Source organism: Arvicanthis niloticus, chromosome 12 (assembly GCF_011762505.2).
Source record: "Arvicanthis niloticus isolate mArvNil1 chromosome 12, mArvNil1.pat.X, whole genome shotgun sequence".
Classification (NCBI taxonomy): Eukaryota; Metazoa; Chordata; class Mammalia; order Rodentia; family Muridae; genus Arvicanthis; species Arvicanthis niloticus.
In genome coordinates this window covers 43161792-43182130 of record NC_047669.1, presented here as the reverse complement: position 1 = coordinate 43182130, position 20339 = coordinate 43161792, and the positions used below count along the sequence as shown (strand labels likewise).

Here is a 20339-nt window from a genome sequence, read left to right as displayed (position 1 = left end):
GCCGCTGGCCAGCCCACTGACAGCTGCGTGAATGTGGGATCATCCGCTGGCGGCGCGGGAAGCTCTGGTGCCTGACCGCCCTGAGACTCTGTCGCCGGACTCCCTCCCTTCCCCCCCGCCCTCGAAATTTCTGCCCCACAGTATATGACATTCAGAGGTGTGCAACTGTGTCTGGTTTTTTTTACTTGCATGCTAAAGGTCTAAACTCAGATCCTCATGTTTATATAACACCCACTTTACTGACTTACCCACCTCACAAGCTCCTGATTTATACTTAGGTATGTGTTTCATGAGTATTTTGTTCTTTTGATGCTATATAAAATTAAAATACATTTCTTAAGTTCATTTTCATATTGCTTACAGAAAGGTTTAAAACACAAGTTGATTTTTGTATGTGGTGTGGTATTCCAGAATCCAGTCAAACTTACTTATTGCTCTACTGGTACTTTCGTTAATAATTTTCCTTATTCAAAACTCTTATTTTAAAAGGGATTTTCCTACTTCTTTCCAGTCTTGATGTTTTTAACTCAGTACAATGTTGAGGACAGTTGCAAAAATGGACATAGTTGAGCTAAGGAGATAGGTTGATATTAAAAACATTTGCTATGCAAGGTTAATGACCTGAGTTGGGATCCAGCATACACACAGAAAGCTATATGCAATGTCATACACTCTGAAATAAGAGGAAAATCCCCCTAAAAGCTTACTAGCCAGCTATCTTGTCTATCATATTCAGGCATGAACAAGAGTGACCCTGGCTCCCCAAAGAAAAAACTAAGAAGTGGCTCCTCAAAGCTGTCCCCTAACCTCCACATCCACACTTCACCATGTGTTTTGGAGCATACATAACAATAAATTGTTAATAATAATTAATAATTAATTATAATTAGAGGTAGAAAGTAGACATATCTATTCAGAAAAACATTTCATCTTCCATTGACCTAAAGGGTTTATGTAACACAATCATATTATTAGCTTGTTTGTTTGTTTTTTTTTATTTCTTGAATGGGTGGTGACTTTTTCAAATCATTTTCTGTTCATGAGGTGACAACCTCACATTGCATTACTGAAGTACTTTCCTACAGCCGTGTGATACACTGCATTCTACATGTTGTAGCACTTTTCTAGTGGTTTTTACATCTGTATTTAAAACACAGAAATCTACAGTTTTCCTTTTCTTCTAACATTCCCCAATTTTGACAACAGTGGAATATTAGCCTCTTTAAATAGGTTGAGATGTTTTACGCTCTACAACTTTAAAATCAGTTTATAAATAATTGATGCTTGCAATAAACTCTGGTACAGATTACTGGTAACATCTTTTGGGAATAGTTATTTTGGTTTGGGAGATTTTTTAATTATTAAAATTACACATTTCACCTATTGCACTTGTTATGAAGGTGTACAGATATTTTCTCTCTTCTTGAATCTATTTCAGTACTTTATGACCTCTGTAGAAATTCATCTACTTTACATGTCCTCTAATTTATTATAACACAATTGTTCACAACATTTGTTATTGTCCATTTACATTCTAAATTATTGATGGTAGCATTTGTCTTTCTTATTGGATATTTTATTTAAATTTCAGATGTTATCACCTTACCTCATTGCCCCACCCAAAAGGAACACTCTATCCCATCTCCCCTCCTCCTGCTTCTATGAGGATGTACCCTTACCAACCTCGAATTCCCCCAGCCTTCATGGGACCAAGGATCTCCTCTCCCACCTATGCCCGAAAAGATCATTCTCCCCTACATATAGAGCTGGAGCCATGGGTCTCTCCCTATGTACTCCCGGGCAGGTAGTTTAGACTCTGGGAGCTCTGGTTGGTTGGTATTGTTGCTCTCCTCATGGGGCAACAAACCCTTTCAGCTCCTTCAGCTCCTTCAGCTCCTTCAGCTCCTTCAGCTCCTTCTGCTCCTTCAGCTCCTTCAGCTCCTTCAGCTCCTTCAGCTCCTTCAGCTCCTTCACTCTAACTCCTCCACTGAGAACCCCTTGATCAGTTCAATGATTAGCTGTGAGCATCCACCTCTGAATATGTCAGACTCTGGCAAACCTATAAAAAGACAGCTATATAAGACTCCTGCCAGCATGCACTTCCTGACATCCATATCAGTGTCTAGCTTTGGTGACTGCACATGGGATTAATATCTAGGTAGAATGGTTCTGCAGACAGTCCCTCCTTCAGTTTCTGTCCCACACTTTGTCTCCATATTTGCTCCCTTGAGTATTTTGCTACTCCTTCCAAGAAGGACCAAAGCACCCACTCTTGGTCTTCCTTCTTCATGAGCTTCATGTGGTCTGAGTTGATATCTTGGGTATTTCGAGCTTCTGGGCTAATATCCAATTATCAGTGAGTGAATACCATGTGTGTTCTTTTGTGATTGGGTTACCTCACTCAGGATGATATTTTCTAGGTCTGTCCACTTACCTTAAAATTTCTCGAATTCATTGTTTTTAATAACTGAGTAATACTCCATTGTGTAAATGTACCATATTTTCTGTATTCATTTCTCTGTTGAAGGACATCTGGGTTCTTTCCAGCTTCTAGCTATTATAAATAAGGCTACTATGAACATAGTGGAGCATATGTTCTTGTTACATGTTGGAGCATCTCTTGGGTATATGCCCAGGAGTAGTATATCTGGGTCCTCAGATAATGCTATGTCCAATTTTCTGAGGAACCGCCAGACTGATTTCCAGAGTGGATGCATCATCTTGCAATCCCACCAACAATGGAGGAGTGTTCCTCTTTCTCCATATCCTCACCAGCATCTACTATCACCTGAGTTTTTAATCTTAGCCATTCTGACTGGTGTGAGGTGGTATCTCAGGGTTGTTTTGATTTGCATTTCCCTGATGACTAAGAATATTGAACATTTCTTTAGGTGCTTCTCAGCCATTCAAGTTTCCTCAGTTGAGAATTCTTTGTTTAGCTCTGTACCCCATTTTTAATAGGGTTATTTGGTTGTCTGGAGTCTAATTTCTTGAGTTCTTTTTATATATTGGATATTAGTCCTCTATTTGATGCAGGACTGGTAAAGATCTTTTTCCCAATCTATTGGTTGCCATTGTGTCCTTGCAAGAAAATTTTGAAATAGGCCCAAACTAATAAAAATAGCAGGGCCCTGTGATTCCTTTTCCCTAACCTAAATAGTTAAAAATGCCTGTCAACAGGTTTGGGCCAAGTTAGTCAGCCACAGAAGATGTGGAGTTTATAAGACAAAGGCCTATTGAATCATCCAAGGACATGGCTGGACATAAAGATAAAAAAGGTATGCAAGGATACCTTTAAATAGAGAATAGGGATGTGCCCCGGAGTATGTCTAAATGAATAATGGGCCATCTAGTGTTCCTCCAAACCCTCCCCCCCCCCACCTTGAGGTCTTCTCAAGGTCCAAGAAACTGCAATTAAAGTTTAACTAGATACTATGCTAATTAGATAAGCTTCTGCCTGCAGGAACTGCCCTCTGCCCCATCGACTGATACAGCCTGCTGATGTAAAGCAGCCAATCGTGTGCACCTGCGCGAAAATTCCCCCTTTCCCCACCCTGTACACATAAAAACCCTAGACCCCTGATCCGAAGGGTCAGTCCCTCTATCTCCTATGTGAGATATGGAGATATGGGCTGGGCCAGAGCTCTGATATTAAACTGCCTCATGTGTTTGCAGCAAGCCGGTATCTCGTGAGTTTTTGGGTGAGCGCTGTCCTGAGACTTGAATGAAAATCCCCCTTTGAGTTTTACAGTCCTATTGACAGTGCCCTTTGCCTTACAGAAACTTTACAATTTTATGAGGTCTCATTTGTCAATTCTTGATCTTAGAGCATAAGTCATTGGTGTTCTGTTCAGGAACTTTTCCCCTGTGACTAGATATTCGAGGGTCTTCCCCACCTTCTCTTCTATTAGTTTCAGTGTATCTGGTTTTATATGAAAGTCCTTTATCCACTTGGACTTGAGCTTTGTACAGGGGATAAGGATGGATTGATTTGCATTCTTCTACGTGTTTTCCTCCAGTTGAACTGGCACCATTTGTTGAAAATGCTGTCCTTTTTCCACTGGACAGTTTTAGCTCATTTGTCAAAGATCAAGTGACCATAGGTGTGTGGGTTCATTTCTGGGTCTTCGATTCTATTCCATTGATCTTCTTGCCTGTCTTTTTACCAATAACATGCAGTTTTTATCACTATTGCTCTGTAGTACAGCTTGAGTTAAGGGATGGTGATTCCTCCAGAAGTTCTTTTATTGTTGAGAATAATTTTTGCTATCCTGGATTTTGTATTATTCCAAATGAATCTGAGAATTTCTCTTTCTAACTCTGTAAAGAATTGAGTTGGGATTTTAATGGGGATTGCATTGAATCTATAGATTGCTTTCAGCAAGATGGCCATTTTTACTATATTAATTCTGCTAATTCATGAGCATGGGAGATTTTCGATTTCTTTCTTCTGAGACTTGAAGTTCTTGTCATACAGATCTTTCACTTGCTTGGTTAGATTCACTCCAAGATATTTTATATTATTTGTGACTATTGTAAAGGGTATCATTTCCCTAATTTCTTTCTCAGCCTGTTTATCCTTTGAGTAGAGGAAGGCTACTGATTTGTTTGAGTTGATTTTATATCCAGCCACCTTGCTGAAGTTGTTTATCAGGTTTAGAAGTTCTCTGGTGGAAGTTTTAGGGTCACTTAAATATATTATCATATCATCTGCAAATAGTAAAATTTTGAATTCTTCCTTTCCTATTTGTATCCCTTTGACTTCCTTTTGTTGTCTAATTGCTCTGGCTAGGACTTCCAGTACTATATTGAATAGGTAGGGTGAGAGTGGGCAGCCTTGTCTAGTCCCTGATCTTAGTGGGATTGCTTCGTTTCTCTCCATTTAGTTTGATGTTGACTACTGGCTTGCTGTATATTGCTTTTACTATGTTTAGGTATGGGCCTTGAATTCCTGATCTTTCTAAGACTTTTAACATGAAGGGATTTTGAATTTTGTCAAATACTTTCTTAACATCTAGTGAGATGATTATCTGGTTTTTTTTTCTTTGTGTTTCTTTATATAGTGGATTACATTGATGGATTTCCAAATGTTGAACCATCCCTATATTCCTGGGATAAAGCCTACTTGCTCATGATGGATGATTGTTTTGATGTGTTCTTGGATTCGGTTTGTGAGAATTTTATTGAGTATTTTTGCATCGACATTCATAAAGGAGATTGATCTGAAGTTCTCTTTCTTGGTTGGGTCATTCTGTGGTTTAGATATGAGCATAATTGTGACTTCATAAAAAAAAATTGGGTAGTGTTCCTACTGTTACTATTTTGTGGAATAGTTTGAAGAGAGTTGGTATTAGGTCTTCCTGGAAGGTCTGATAGAATTCTGCACTAAAACCATCCGGTCCCGGACTTTTTTTGGTTGGGATACTTTTAATGACTGCTTCTATTTCTTTAGGGGTTATGGGACTGTTTGAATGGTTTGTCTGCTTCTGATTTAATTTTGGTACCTGGTATCTGTCTATAAAATTGTCCATTTCATCCAGATTTTTCAGTTTTGTTGAGTATAAACTTTTGTAGTAGGATCTGATGATTTTTTGAATTTCTTCAATTTCTGTTGTTATGTCTCCCTTTTCAGTTCTAATTTTATTAATTTAAATACTGTCTCTGTGCCCTCTGGTTAGTCTGGCTAAGGGTTTATCTAATTGCTGATTTTCTCAAAGAACTAGCTCATGGTTTTGTTGATACTTTGCATAGTTCTTTTTGTTTCTACTTGGTTGATTTTAGCCCTGAGTTTGATTATTTCCTGCCCTTTACTCCTCTTGGGTGTATTTGCTTCTTTTTGTTCTAGAGCTTTCAGGTATGTTGGCAAGTTGCTAGTGTATGCTCTCTCCAGTTTCTTTTTTGTAGACACTTAGAGCTATGAGTTTTCTCCTTAGCACTCCTTTCATTGTATCCCATAAGTTTGGGTATGGTGAGCCTTCATTTTCATTAAATTCTAAAAAAGTCTTTAATTTCTTTCTTTATTTCTTCCTTGACCAAGTCATCATTGAGTAGAGCATTGTACAGTTTCCATGTGTATGTGGGCTTTCCACTATTTTTGTTATTACTGAAGACCAGCCTTAGTCCATGGTGATCTGATAGGATGCAAAGGATTATTTCAATATTTTTGTATCTGTTGAGGCCTGTTTTGTGACCAATTATATGGTCTATTTTAGAGAGGGTACCATAAGGTGCTAAAAAACAGGTATATTCTTCTGTTTTAGGATGAATTGTTCTATAGATATCTGTTAAATCCATTTGGTTCACAACTTCTGTTAATTCCACTGTGTCTCTGTTTAGTTTCCGTTTCCATGATCTGTTCATTGCTGAGAGTGGGGTGTTGAAATCCCCTACTATTATTGTGTGAGGTGCAATGTGTGCTTTTAGTTTTAGTAAAGTTTTTTTTTTTATGAATGGGTGGGTGCCCATTTGCATTTGGAGCACAGATGTTCAGAATTGAGAGTTCATCTTGGTACATTTTTCCTTTGATAAGTATGAAGTGTCCTTACTGATTTTTTTTTTGATAACTTTTGTTGAAAGTCAATTTTATTTGTTACTCGAATGGCTACTCCAGCTTGTTTCTTGAGACCATTTGCTTGGAAAACTGTTTTCCATCCCTTCACTCTGAGATAGTGTCTGTCTTTGCCTCTGAGGTGCATTTCCTGTATGTAGCAAAATTCTGGGTCCTGTTTATGTATCCAGCCTGTTAGTCTATGTCTTTTTATTGGGGAATTGAGTCCATTGATGTTAAGAGATATTAAGGAAAAGCAATTGTTTCTTCCTGTTATTTTAGTTGTTAGAGGTGTAATTATGTTTGTGTAGCTATTTTCTTTTGGATTTGTTGGAAGATTACTTTCTTGCTCTTTCTATGTTGTAGTTTCTCTTCTTGTCTTGGAGTTTTCCATCTATTATCCTTTGTAGGGTTGAATTTATGGAAAGATATTGTGTAAATTTGGTTTTGTAATGGAATATCTTGGTTTCTCCATCTATAGTGATTGAGAATTTTGTTGGGTATAGTAGTCTGGGCTGGCATTTGTGTTCTCTTAGGGTTTGTATGATATCAGTCCAGGATCTTCTGGCTTTTATAGTCTCTGGTGAGAAGTCTGGTGTAATTCTGATAGGTCTGCCTGTATATGTTACTTCACCTTTTTCCCTTACTGCTTTTAGTATTTTTGTTTTGTTTTGTTTTGTACATTTGATGTTTTGATTATTACGTGATGGGAGGAATTTCTTTTCTGGTCTAGTCTATTTGGAGTTCTGTAGGCTTCTTGTATGTTCATGGGCATCTCTTTCTTCATGTTAGGAAAGTTTTCCTCTATAACTTTGTTGAAGATATTTACTGGCCCTTTAACTTGGGAGTCTTCACTCTCATTTATACTTATTATCCTTAGGTTTGGTCTTCTCACTGTGTCCTGGATTTCCTGGATGTTTGGGTTAGGAGCTTTTTGCATTTTGCATTTTCTTTGACTGTTGTGTCAATGTTTTCCATGGTACCTTCTGCACATGAGATTCTCTCTTCTATCTCTTATATTCTGTTGGTGATGCTTGCATCAATGACTCCCGATTTCTTTCCTAGGTTTTTTATCTCCAGGGTAGTCTCCCTTTGAGATTTCTTTATTGTTTCTACTTCCATTTTTAGATCCTGGATGGTTTCGTTTAATTCCTTCACCAGTTTGGTTGTGTTTTTTTGTAATTCTTTAAGGGATTTTTGTGTTTCCTCTTTAAAGGCTTCTACCTGTTTAGCTGTGTTATCCTGTACTTCTTTAAGGAAGTTATTTATATACTTCTTAAAGTCATCTATCATCCTCATGAGAAGTGATTTTAAATCTGAATCCTGCTTTTCCGGTGTGATGGGGTGTCCAAGACTTGATATGGTAGGAGAACTGGGTTCTGATAATGTCAGGTAACTTTGGTTACTGTTGCTTATATTGTTGTGCTTGCCTTTCGCCCGCCGGTTAATTCTAGTGCTATGTGTACTCACTGTGTCTGACTGGAGACTGTCTTTCCAGTTATCTTGCTTGTGTCAGAGCTCCTCTGACTTCAGATGTCTCTGTGATCCTGTGATCCTGTGATCCTGTGATCCTGTGATCCTGTGATCCTGTGATCCTGTGATCCTGAGCTTCTGGGTGGAAGAGCTCCTGGGACTCAGACTTCCTCTGGAATCCTAAAATCCTGCTGCTCCAAGTGCAGTGGTTTCTCAGCTGCTCTGAGTGCAGTGGTTCTACCACTGCTCTAAGATGTTTCAGGATATGGTATCTTCACAGGAGCAGACGTGCTAGGTGTCTGCCCCAGCCAAAAGGCATCATTTATCTTCACCTTGACTGAATTCAATGCTATTTCTCTCAAAGTTTTCTTGATAGAATAATTAAATAATTAAATAACTTGTCAATTTTATTGATTTTTTTCAAGGAAGTGACTTGTGACTTCATTACTTTTTTCTGTTGATTTCTGTTGTCCCAGTAATTTGTTTTAATATTTATTATGTTTTTCTACTTCTTGACTTAATTTTAGTTTGCTCTTATTTTTCTGAAAATGGGAATGTTTCTTCTTTCACCTCATTTTTCTTTTGCATAACTTAATTGTTTACAGTAATAAATTCCTCCAGTAAGCATAGCTTTACTTGCATCTCAGATATTTGTCTATAATATATATTCAAGTCCACTTATGTGGAAGTATTTTCTTTATTACGTTTCTTCTTGTTGAAAATATTCTTCTCTCATACAATACATCCTGACCACAGTTTCCCCTCCCTCTGATCCTCACAGCTCCCACCTACTTTCCCTCTTCCCCAGATCCATTCACCCTTTGTTTCCCCTTCAAAACAGAGCAGGTCTTAAATAGACTACAACCAAGCACAATGAAACTAGATACAATTAGACAAGGAAAAGGCCCTAATACTGAGACTGAACAGGGAAACTAAACAAATTAAAAGAGTTCCAAGCAAAACACTCAGAGACATATCTGCAATTTGAGCCATTGATTACTTAAGATGCATATTCTTTGAATTTCACACATTTGTGAGTTTTCCAATTTTTTATTTCTAATTCCAATGTAACATAAAATGTAAGTTGTATTTATCCTTTTAACCTTTCTGAGAATTGTTTTTAGTGCTAAGGGTATGGCCTACAGCAGAGAATGTGCCTTACAAATGTTAGAACAATATATGTTGTCGTTGTTAGGAGAAGCTTTCCATAGATGTCTGATTGTATACTTTGGTTTTGATATTTTACAAATAATATTTCTTGTTAACCTAGTCATTTCATTATAGAATGAAGGGTGTAGTCATTTTCTGTTCCACCTACCATTTTCTCTTCCCAATAGTCTGTTTTATGCTTTGCTTCTTTGTAACTGAATGAATGTGTTTATGATGCAAATATATACCTGATTAACTGACCTTATATCATTGTGAGAAGTTCTGTTTGGTCTCTGTGGGCATGTTTTGTGCAGTCTCTACAGGTTATTATTGTATTATTCAAATGCTGACTCCTCTGCCCTCGTATCTTGATTCAATTTGGACATGGCATTGTAATGCTTATGTCAAGAATCTCCTGTCTCAGGTTTGTGTAAACAATTTTTACCATTTATTCTTTGTCTTGTCAATCAACGCTAAATACCCAATGGCTGGGCAGAGAAAGAATAGAGTGGGACTCTTGCCAACCAGAGGGGAAGAAGGAAGAATAAGAATGAGTTTTGAGAGTTTCTATGTTCATAGAAAGCCTGATTGCAAGTGTGATTGGAATGTTGGCAGGGAGGTAGCCAGATTACTTTAGGGGTTAAGATAGACTGCACAGATACTGAAGCAAAACTTGAAAATATGTCTCAGTCTCTCTGTGTTGTTACTGGAAACTAGCTAGGATTTAAAAAATAGCTGCCATATTAATTTACTACTTACATTTACACTAAAAACAACACTTATAGATTTCTAATAATATTTTTGTTATAGAGATTAAGTTGTCTGCTACCAATATCACCTTTCCTTTCAATGCCTGTTCCTGTTTGTTTATCTTTTTTTCTATGATCTTCCTTTAATCTACTTGTATCTTTTATATAACTATGCTTCTTACACACTGGATATATCTAAATCATTTGTTGTCCAATCCAACAATGTAACTTGATGAAACTTGTTCAATATGTTCACATTTGATATAATTAATATACAGAGATTTATACTTGCCCCTTCATCTTTTCTTTTCTATATTACATATATTCTTATTCTTCATTTCTTTCTTTACTGTTCCTATATGTGTTAGGTAGAGGTTTTCTAATACTATCTTAATAACTCACTTTAAATTTTTATCACTACAGTTTACCATGTAGTAATAAGATTAGCTTCAGTTTTTACTAATTACTTTGATAACAATTTTCCTCCAATTATGCTCTACTTACACTTCCTCTTTCTCTGGCATTATATTATGATAGATTTTACATGTATGCATATTGCAAACACATATGAGTAGTTACAGTTTTTCCTTTTGCAATGTGCTGTTGCTTCTTTAGCCCAAGTTGCATTCCACCCACTTCCCTTGAGCTATTGCTGGCAACTCTATTATACAAGAACTTCATTTCTGCATTTTTGAGCCAAGATTACACTATACATATGCTACCTTATATTACTTCTTTAAAGCTTATGAGAAAACAGTGAAACTGCATTTCAATGCTCTGGATAATTCCATCGTTACCTCCACAGATGGTTTGTTTTATTCTATGGGTATGAATTACCTTCTATGCGTTCATTTTTCAATCATTATTATAGAATCAGGCTACTAGAAGCAAATATTCTTTTTCTGCTTATCATTTACACTTAGCTTGTGTACTCTGAAACTCTGCTGGGGATGTAATGTTCCTGTGGTTATTTAAAGCATAAAAAAGCATAGAGTTAAGAGTCCTTGGGTTGTGATTAGGATTAGAAAATGTTGTCAGTATGGAGAACCTCTAGCTACACATTGCTGCATAAAAGCACAGAGAAAAGAACGTAAGGAATGTACACACAGTTATTCCTGGTCTATCATATGGTGATGTCTTTTGCTGTCTCAGGACTCTGCTAAAATGATTCAAACTTGTAACGCAACCACTAAATGCAATGACACTGCATCTAGTGTCATTTTATAGTATCTAGTGTTATAATTTACCCAATCTATAGCCATTGGTTTTCAGCAATATCCATGCCCTAAATGCAAGGGGACCCACATTCATTAAAAAAAAAAAATACTAAATCTTAAGTCACACATTGAACCTCACACATTAACAATGGGAAACTTAAAAATCCCCTTCTCACAAATGGATAGTCTTTGAGACATAAACTAAACAGAGAAATAATGAGAACTAACAGAGGTTATGATTCAAATGGACCTAACATATCTACAGAACATTTTACCCAAACACAAAAGAATATACCTTCTCAGCACCTTCTCCAAAAGTGACCATATAATCTGTCATAAAGCAAACCTCAACAGATACAAGAAGAGTGAAATAATCCCATGCATCTTATCAGATCACCATGGATTAAAGACGCACTTCAACAACAACAGAAACAACAGAAAGCATAAATATTCATGGAAATTGAACAACTCTCTACTCAATAGTCACTGGGTCAGGAAAGAAAGGAAGAAAGAAAGAAATTAAAAACACTCTAGAATTCAATGAAAATGAGGGTACTACCTACCCAAACTTATGGGACACTATGAAAGCACTGCTAAGAGGAAAGTTTATAGCGCTATGTGCCCTCCTAAAGAAACTGGAGAATTCTCATATTAACAAATAAGTATATCTAAAGGCTCTAGGAAAAAAAAAGAAAGAAACACACCCAGGAGGAGTAGATGGCAGGAAGTAATCAAACTCAGGGCTCAATCAATTAGAAACAAAGAGAACAATACAAAGAATCAATGAAACCAAGAGCTGGTTATCTGAGAAAATTACAAGATAGATAAATCCTTAGCCAAACTTAACTAAAAGGCAAAGAGATAGTACCCAAATTAATAAAATCAAACATGAAAAGGGAGACATAACAAAGGACACTGAAATAATTCCAAGAATCAGTAGGTATTACTTCAAAAGCCTATACTCCACAAAGTTGGAAAATCTAAGTGAAACAGATGTTTTCTAGACAAATACCAATTGCCAAAGCTAAATCAAAGCCAGGTAAACCATATGAACAGTCCTATAACTTCTAAGGAAATAGAAGCAGTAATTAAAATTTTCCCAATCAAAACAGCCCTTGCCCCAATGATTTTAGTGTAGAATTCTACTAGACTTTCAAAGAAGAGCTAATTCCAGTACTCCTCAAACTACTCCACAAAATTTAAATGGAAGAAATACTGCCAAACTCATTCTGAGGCCACAATCATCCTGACATGTAAACCATACAAAAACTCAACAAAGAAAGAGAATTTCAGATCAATTTTCCTCATAAACATTGATGCAAAACTACTCAATAAAATACTTGCAAACTGAATCCAAGAACACGTCAAAGACATCATCTACTGTAATAAAGTAAGCTTCATCTCAGGGATGCAGGAATGATTCAATATACAAAAATCCACCAGCATAGTTCACCATATGAACAAACTGAAAGAAAAAACACATGGTCATCTCACTAGATGCCCAAAAAGCATTCTGGGGATGTACATAGATAGATAGATAATATATAAACAGATAGATAGATAGATAGATAGATAGATAGATGATCGATACGCTTATTTTAGTGATATAAATCATAATTTTTATGGAGAATTCTATACAATAAATTTTGATCATATTCACTTTCCCAACTTCTTTCATATCTACCATCTCTACACTAACATTTCCTACCCAACATTAAGTTACTTCTTTTGTTTTTCTGTTTGTTGAGTCCAGTTTTTTGTTGCCCAGCTTTTTCTGTGAGTGGAGACTAACCTGAAGAGTGATAGTGTGTCCACCTTTTATTATAGAAAGCTGAGTCTTCCCATCTTGGTAGCTATCAAAACCAATAGCCCCTAGTCTACTAGTGGGGTTTGATGTCCAACTCCTATTTTTTGTGCTGAAATTTTTTTTCATCCTTGAACTCCTGCAAGTCTTGTGCATTCCATCAAAATCACTGTGAGTTTTTATGTGCACTTGTGCTCATTTTTTCTAGAAAACATTTCTTTGAGTTCATCCTCCATCTCTCTCTAACACAATCTCTCTCCTCCTTCTTTCAAGAAGTCTCTGTACCTTGATGGATGAGGTATGATAAAAATATCCCATTAGAGCCAAAAATTCCACATTACTTTTTCAGAATGTTGACCACTTGAGGGCCTCTTCTTTAATTATCTTGTACGTATTCATTTAGGGTGCTAAAAGTAGTCTTAGGTAGCCATAAAGGTATTTATCTCATAGATATTTTAACTTTTTCTTTTATACATTTCTAATTGATATGTCCTTTATTATATGTTTGTAATTTTAGTATAAAAATATTCCTTTTTTTCCAAAATGAGAACAAGTAAACAAGTGGCTGATAATGGTGCCATTTTTTTTCTGCTAATTAGGCTACCTTCATTTATTGTTTTATGGTACTCCTGATATACCTTGACCAGGTTAGTGTGACTTCAGGCAATACCTGAGTCTTGAGCTTGAAAGGCCAAGTTCAGTTACTGTGTTGAAGTTAGTATGTTGTCTGTTCATTCTTGCTCTGTGACTCCCTCAAACACTGTGGGCTTAGCATAAACAATTGTTGCCATTTCATCACCCTCTCTAGACTTGATTGTTATCAAAGTCCTTCAGAATTCAACATTGGGCATAATAAGGCTAAGGTAGTTAGTCCAGGGACCTGTAGATACACCTCCACATATGGAAGTTAGAACAGAGATAAATGGAAAAAAGAGCTAGGTGGTACCATTCCAAATGGATGAAGATGTGGGAATGTAAAACAACAATCTATTATTTTGACATAAATGCACATATCTTTATAATATATCACATATTATACAGAAGGACATGAAAATCATACAAAAGAATACAGAGACTAGAAGCACACTGAACTTCCCTCTCAGTGGAGGCACTAAAAACCAGAAGGTTCTGGACAGATGTTTTACAGACACTAAGAGACCACAGATGCCCACCCATTGTATGGATGATTGTCCTCAACAAAACTTTCAAGCAAAATAGTCAATCCATAACAATACCAAATTTAAGCAATATCTAACAAAAAACATCTATCCCTACTAAAGGCACTAGAAGGAAAACCCTAATCTAAAGAGGTTAACAACACCTAAGAAAACACAAGAAATAAATAATCCCAGACCAAAAATACAAAGGAGGAAAAACATACACAACAACAAAATAACATGAATCAACAAACACAGCTCATCAATATCTAAATCCACAATAAAACTATGTGGGCTCATGGAATTGATGCAAAATCAGGCTCCATCCTTCCACTGTATGGAAGTAACACACTTTAGCATCAAAGATAGACATCACTTTGGAATAAAAGAATAGAAAATGAAGATATTTCAAACAAATGGACCTAAGAAGCAAGCTGGTATAGCGACTTTTATATCTGAAAAATGTAGCCTTTAGACAAACATAGTCAGAAGAGATAGAGGACATACATAATCAAAGGAAAAGTCCACAGTGAGGACATTGCGATTCTTAACATCTACACCAAATACAAGGGCACCGAAGTTTATGAAAGAAACACTACAGTAACACATTAAATCACACCTTGACCCTCACACACTGATTATGGGAGATTTTAATACCACATTCTTGGCAATGGACATCCCATTCAGATAAAATCTGAACAGAGAAATGCTGGAGCTAACTGAAGTAACAACCAAATGAACCTAACACCTGATCACCATGACTGAAGCTGCATCAATACAATATAATAAAATTAAACAATACAGTTTTTACAGAAACAATAAAAACCTTACAAACACATGGAAGAACAACTTACTATTGAATAAAAAAATGGATCAAGACAGAAGTTCAAAAAGAAGTTAAAGACTTTCTAGAAATGAATGAAAATGAATACACAAAATACCCAAACTTGTGGGATATAATAATGGCTAATCTAAGAGGCAAGTTCATACCACTAAGAGCCTACATTAAAAAATAAAATAATTGAGAGATTTCATACTAGCAATTTAACAACACAACTGAAAGCTCTAATGCAAAAAAGAATAAATCATACTCAAGAGGAATAGACAGTAAGAAATGAAATAATCAGACTCAGAACTGAAATCAATAACACAGAAACAACAACAAAAAGAAAAATAATCAATGAAACAAAGATTCCTTGAAAAAAATTAATGAGACTGAAAGCCCTTTCCAAATTAACTAAAAGGTAGAGATAGAATATCCAAATTAAGAGAATTAGAGATGAAAAGGGGAAGCATAGAGATGAAAAAGGGAAACATAACAACAGACATCAAAGAAATTTAGAGAATCATAAGAACATACTTTTAAAATTTGTACTCCACCAAGTTGGAAAGTCTAAATTTTCTCAATGCCTACCACTTACCAAAGTTAAATCATGATCAGATAAGCAATTCAAACAGACTTATAATTAATCCCTAGTGAAATAAGAGCAGTAGCTGAAAATAGCCCTACCCCCACCCCACCCTCCAAATAAAGAAAGAGAAAGAAAGAAAGGAAGGAAGAAAAGAGCTAGATGGTTTCAGTGCAGAATTTCACCAGACCTTCAAAGAAGAATTAATGCCAATACATCTCAAATTATTCCACAAAATAGAAACAGAGGCAACACTGATCAGTTTGTTTTATGAGGCCACTGTTACTCTGATACAAAAAGACCCAACAAAGAAAGATAATTACATCTCAATTTCCCTTTTGAATAGAGATACAAAAATTCTCAATAATATACTTGCAGATAAATACAAGAATGCATCAAAAAGATTATCCATCATGATCCAGAGATGAAGAAATGGTTCAACATATGTAAGTGAATAAATGTAACTCACCATATGAACAAACCAAAAGACATAAAAGACATCATCATCTCATTAGATTCAAAAAAGGTGTTTGGAAAAATCAATTGCCCCTTCATGATAAAAGTCTTAGAGAGATTAGGGATACAAGTGACATGCCTCAACATAATAAATGCAATTTATAGCAAGCCTATACCAACATCAATTTAAATAGAGAGAAACTCAAAGCAAGTCCACTAAAATCAGAAACAAGACAAAATTGTTCACTCTCTTCATACCTATTCAACATATATAGTACTTAAAACTTAACTGGAGCTAGACAACAGAAGGATATCAAGGCTATACCTATTGAAAAGGAAGAAGTCAGAGTATCTTTATTGCAGATGATAAGATATTATACATAAATGACCTTAGGAATTCATCGGGAAACTCCTACAGCAGATAAAAACATTTAACAAAGTATCTAGATACAATATTAACTCACAAAAATCTGTAGTCCTTCTATGTACAAATGACAAATGGACAGTGGAAAAGTCAGTGAAACATACCTTTCACAATATAATGCACAATATATTGGGATATCTCTAATCAAGCAATTGAAATTCTTGTGTGATTAAAAAAATAGTTTAGGACGCTGATGGAAAAAATTAAAGATGTCAGAAAATTAAAAAGATCTCATGTGCTAATTTGTCAGCAGGATTAATACTGTAAAATGGCCATCCTACCCAAAGCAATTACAGATTCAATGCAATCCACATCAAAATTCCAACACAATTCTTGAAAAAAAATTTCAGCTTCATGTAGAAACACAAAATACTCAGGACAGTTAAAACAATTTTGAACAATAAAGACCTTTGGGAAATATCACTAGTCCCAGTTTCAAACTGTATTGTATAACTGTAGTAATAAAAGCAGCATGGTTTTGGCACAAAAACTGACACATCAATCAGTGGAATCTAATTGAAAACTCAGACAGACATAAATTCACACATATAGGCAGATAATATTCAATTTATCTGAATATTGGTAAAGAAGCCAGAGATATACATTGGGTGAAAAAGGACAGCAGCTTCAACAAATGGTGCTGGTCAAACAAGATAGGTGCATGAAGGACAACTCAAATAGATCCATAGTCATCACCCTGCATAAGACTCAACTCCTAATAGATCAAAGACCTTAACATAAAACTGGATATACTGAACCTAAGAGAAAGTGGGGAATAGCCTTGAGCTCTTGGGCATAAGAAAAGACTTGCTAAACAGGATACTGTTAACATAGGCACTAGGATCAATAATGAATTGATAAAGATTAATGAAGATTAACAAATGGATCTCATGACACTGAAAAGCGTTTCTTTATGACAAAGGTCTTCATTCCAATAAGGCAGAAACCCACAGGTAGGAAAAGATTTTTACCAACTATATATCTGATAGAAGGATAATGTCTAAAATATGAAAAGAATAAAAAAAACTAGATATCAACAAAACAACCCAGTTTTTAAATGGAGTGCAGATATACACAGAAAAGTCTCAAAAAAAGAAACACAAAGAGCTAAAAAGCACTTAAAGAAATGGCCAACCTCCTTAATCAGTAGGGAAAGGCAAATCAAAACTACTTTGAGATATCATCTTACATGCATCAGAATGGCTAAGATCAATAGAACAAATTAACAACGTTGCTCTATGCTGTAGAAAACGTGGAACACTCCTTCCACACTCCTTCATTGCTGGTGGAGTGCAAACTTTTACAGTCTGCATAGGAATCAGTGTTGTACCTGCCCCCCCCCCCCCCAGACTTTGTTGTGGCTGCCGTGTCGCATGTGCGTCAGTAGGTGGCAGAGAGGAGAGAGGCAATGTCTACACTTAGTGTTCTGTCCTGTGAACCTCTGAATGATTAGTAGCTTAACATTCCCTGACAGAAGCAAGCCAGAGACAACCACCAGCCCTCCTGCTGTGCAAGTCCAGATGGGCTCCAAGAGTGAGAGGCAAGCTGGAGACTAGAAGAACCATTTCTGGAACCTTAGTCCCTGGGCAGGAGTGAGGCCTCCAGACTTGGGCTCCGAGATGACCCCTTGCCTGGTGCCATATTGTACAAGCAGGGAGTAGCACCCCTGAGACCACTCCTGAGATCACCCCAGACATTCAGAGATCCCGCCTACCACTAAAAGGAGCAAGTAAGTAAGTGGTGGAGAAATAAAACAGAAAAAAAAAAAAAAAAAAAAAAAAAAAAAAACAGAAGTACATGGGCACAACGAAGAGAGACAGAACTGAAGATTCAAAGTTAGTGAGGAACAGGCCGATGTGAGTAGCTGGTGATGCTATCTGGTGGGATCCTGGCCTATGTTGTCACCAGGAGCCATATGTGGGTCCACGGCTTTGCAGCAGCATGGGTCTGTTACCACCAAAGACCAGGAAGACTTTCCTGGTTTTGACTGCTGCCCGGAGATCACATTAATGTCTGAGGACTGTGCAGAACTGTTCCCACCCCTCACCTGGGCATCCTGGGAGAGCTGGCTCTGGGAGGGTGATAGCAGGAGAGCTAATCCTGCTGGTAGCTAGCTGCAATGGGGAAAGGAGAGAGCGCCCCCTACACACACACACACACACACACACACACACACACACACACACACGCACATTGTGGGAGTTGCAAGCAGCCATCCCCAAGTGGCCCTGCCACTCCTCTCCTGCATGGTGGCATGGATGTGGGAGAGATACCTTCCTCCTTCCCTGCCACCTGTGCTCATGAGAGCAGGAGAGCTGGCCCTGCAACCTGTCTACCACGAGGCAGCATGGGCAAGTGAGAGATATGCCATCTCCCACTCTCACCCCTTGCGGTTTACAGCAGACAGGAGAGTTGGCCCTGGGGTCATGAAAACAGGAGAACTGGTCCTGCCCCTCACCTGCTGCAGCTCTCTGGAGAGCAGGCCCTGCACCGGGTACCTTAACTGGGCAGCACAGTAGAGCTGGCCCTGGATAAGGAGGCTGCAGGTGGGCTATCCCGAAAGGCACGAATGGAGAAGAGCTGGCCCTGCCTCTGTGTGCTATGTGGTGGCACAGATGAGAGAGAGATGCCCTCTTTCCTTCCCTTGTCTCTTGCCATCTATGGCAAATAGGAGATCTGGCCCTGTCCCTCACTGGCTGCAACACTTGGGAGAGCGGGTCTTGCACCTTGCCTGGGCATCAGGGTAGAGCTGACCCTGGTTACAAGAAGTTGCTGGTGAGCCAGCCCTAAGGTTAAGAAAGTAGAATAGCCAGCAGCTGACCAGCTCAGATACTTCTCAGGACCAGATCCAGGACTGTGAATTGGTTCAGTCCAACATCTACCCCATTGATGACTTGCTGGAGTACATGAAAAAGCCAGTCCTAACATCCAAAACTACAGTATCTCCATGACACAGAGAAATAACAGGATTTCTGAGAGAAGTCCTGGTGAGGTGCTAGTATTGATGGAGTAGCAGAAGCCAGAGGCCTGGTACTAGACCAAGGAGTCTTTGCAGTGAATATTTGCAAGCAAAGTGTAGACGAAAGGGTACATCGTGGGGCACACTGTGACATGCTACAGCTTCCACAAAGACATTTTTTTCTTTATGGGGGTTGAGGTTACAAGGGTGGAGGATGGGTATAAGGGAAATGGAGAGATAAGTGGGATTGGGGTGTATAATGTGAAATTCACAAAGAACCCAAAAGTGTAAAATAAAAAGACATCTATCTTATAGTTTCTCAGGAAGATGGGAATTTATCCATCTTAAGATACAGCTATACCACCATTGGGAATCAGTAAAAGTTCCCTGAAGTATATACATATATAAAGACAATCTAAATGAAAGAGACAAATAGTAGGGGGGAGAGAGCTCCAACTTGCCATCTAGTGTAATGAAATGAAGCTTCTAGTACTGTTATTAAGTTACATTTAATGAAGTTTTGGCCAAAAGGGTCTCATGAGAACCCATAACAACAGAAGCTGTTACCAAGGCAATAGCTTGCTCTCCACAAACTGACGGCAAGGCCCCACTGCTGAAAACACCTACACAACTCACTGAACATGGAGAAGGCAAGCTGGTGCCTTTTCCTTCCGTTTGTTTTATTCTATTCTGATACGGGTGTCTTTGTTTTATCTCATTTATTGTATTATTATCCCTTAGATGCTTGTCTGTTGTTGCTGTTCTATTTTATTGTTGTTGTTTTGAGACAGGGTCTCTCTCAGTTGAAACTCACTGTGTAGACCAGACAAACTGTCCTTAAAGTCACAGAGATCTGTCTGGTTGTGCTGGGATCAAAGGCTTGCACAGCAAAGCAGCGCTTCTTTGTTTTCTAATGAGGAACAGAAAGGGAGTGGACCAGATCACAGAGGAAGAGGGGAATACCTGAGTGTAGTAGTCAGATAAAACTGTAATCG

General features: G+C 37.5%; 1 non-coding gene across 1 annotated transcript; it reads left to right on the top strand.

The window, feature by feature from the left end:
• The first annotated feature begins 17721 nt into the window (after positions 1-17721).
• On the top strand, positions 17722-17850 carry LOC117718326 (small nucleolar RNA SNORA17). The gene has a single exon (XR_004608023.1). It is a non-coding gene; the product is annotated as a small nucleolar RNA SNORA17 (small nucleolar RNA).
• The last annotated feature ends 2489 nt before the right edge of the window (positions 17851-20339 follow it).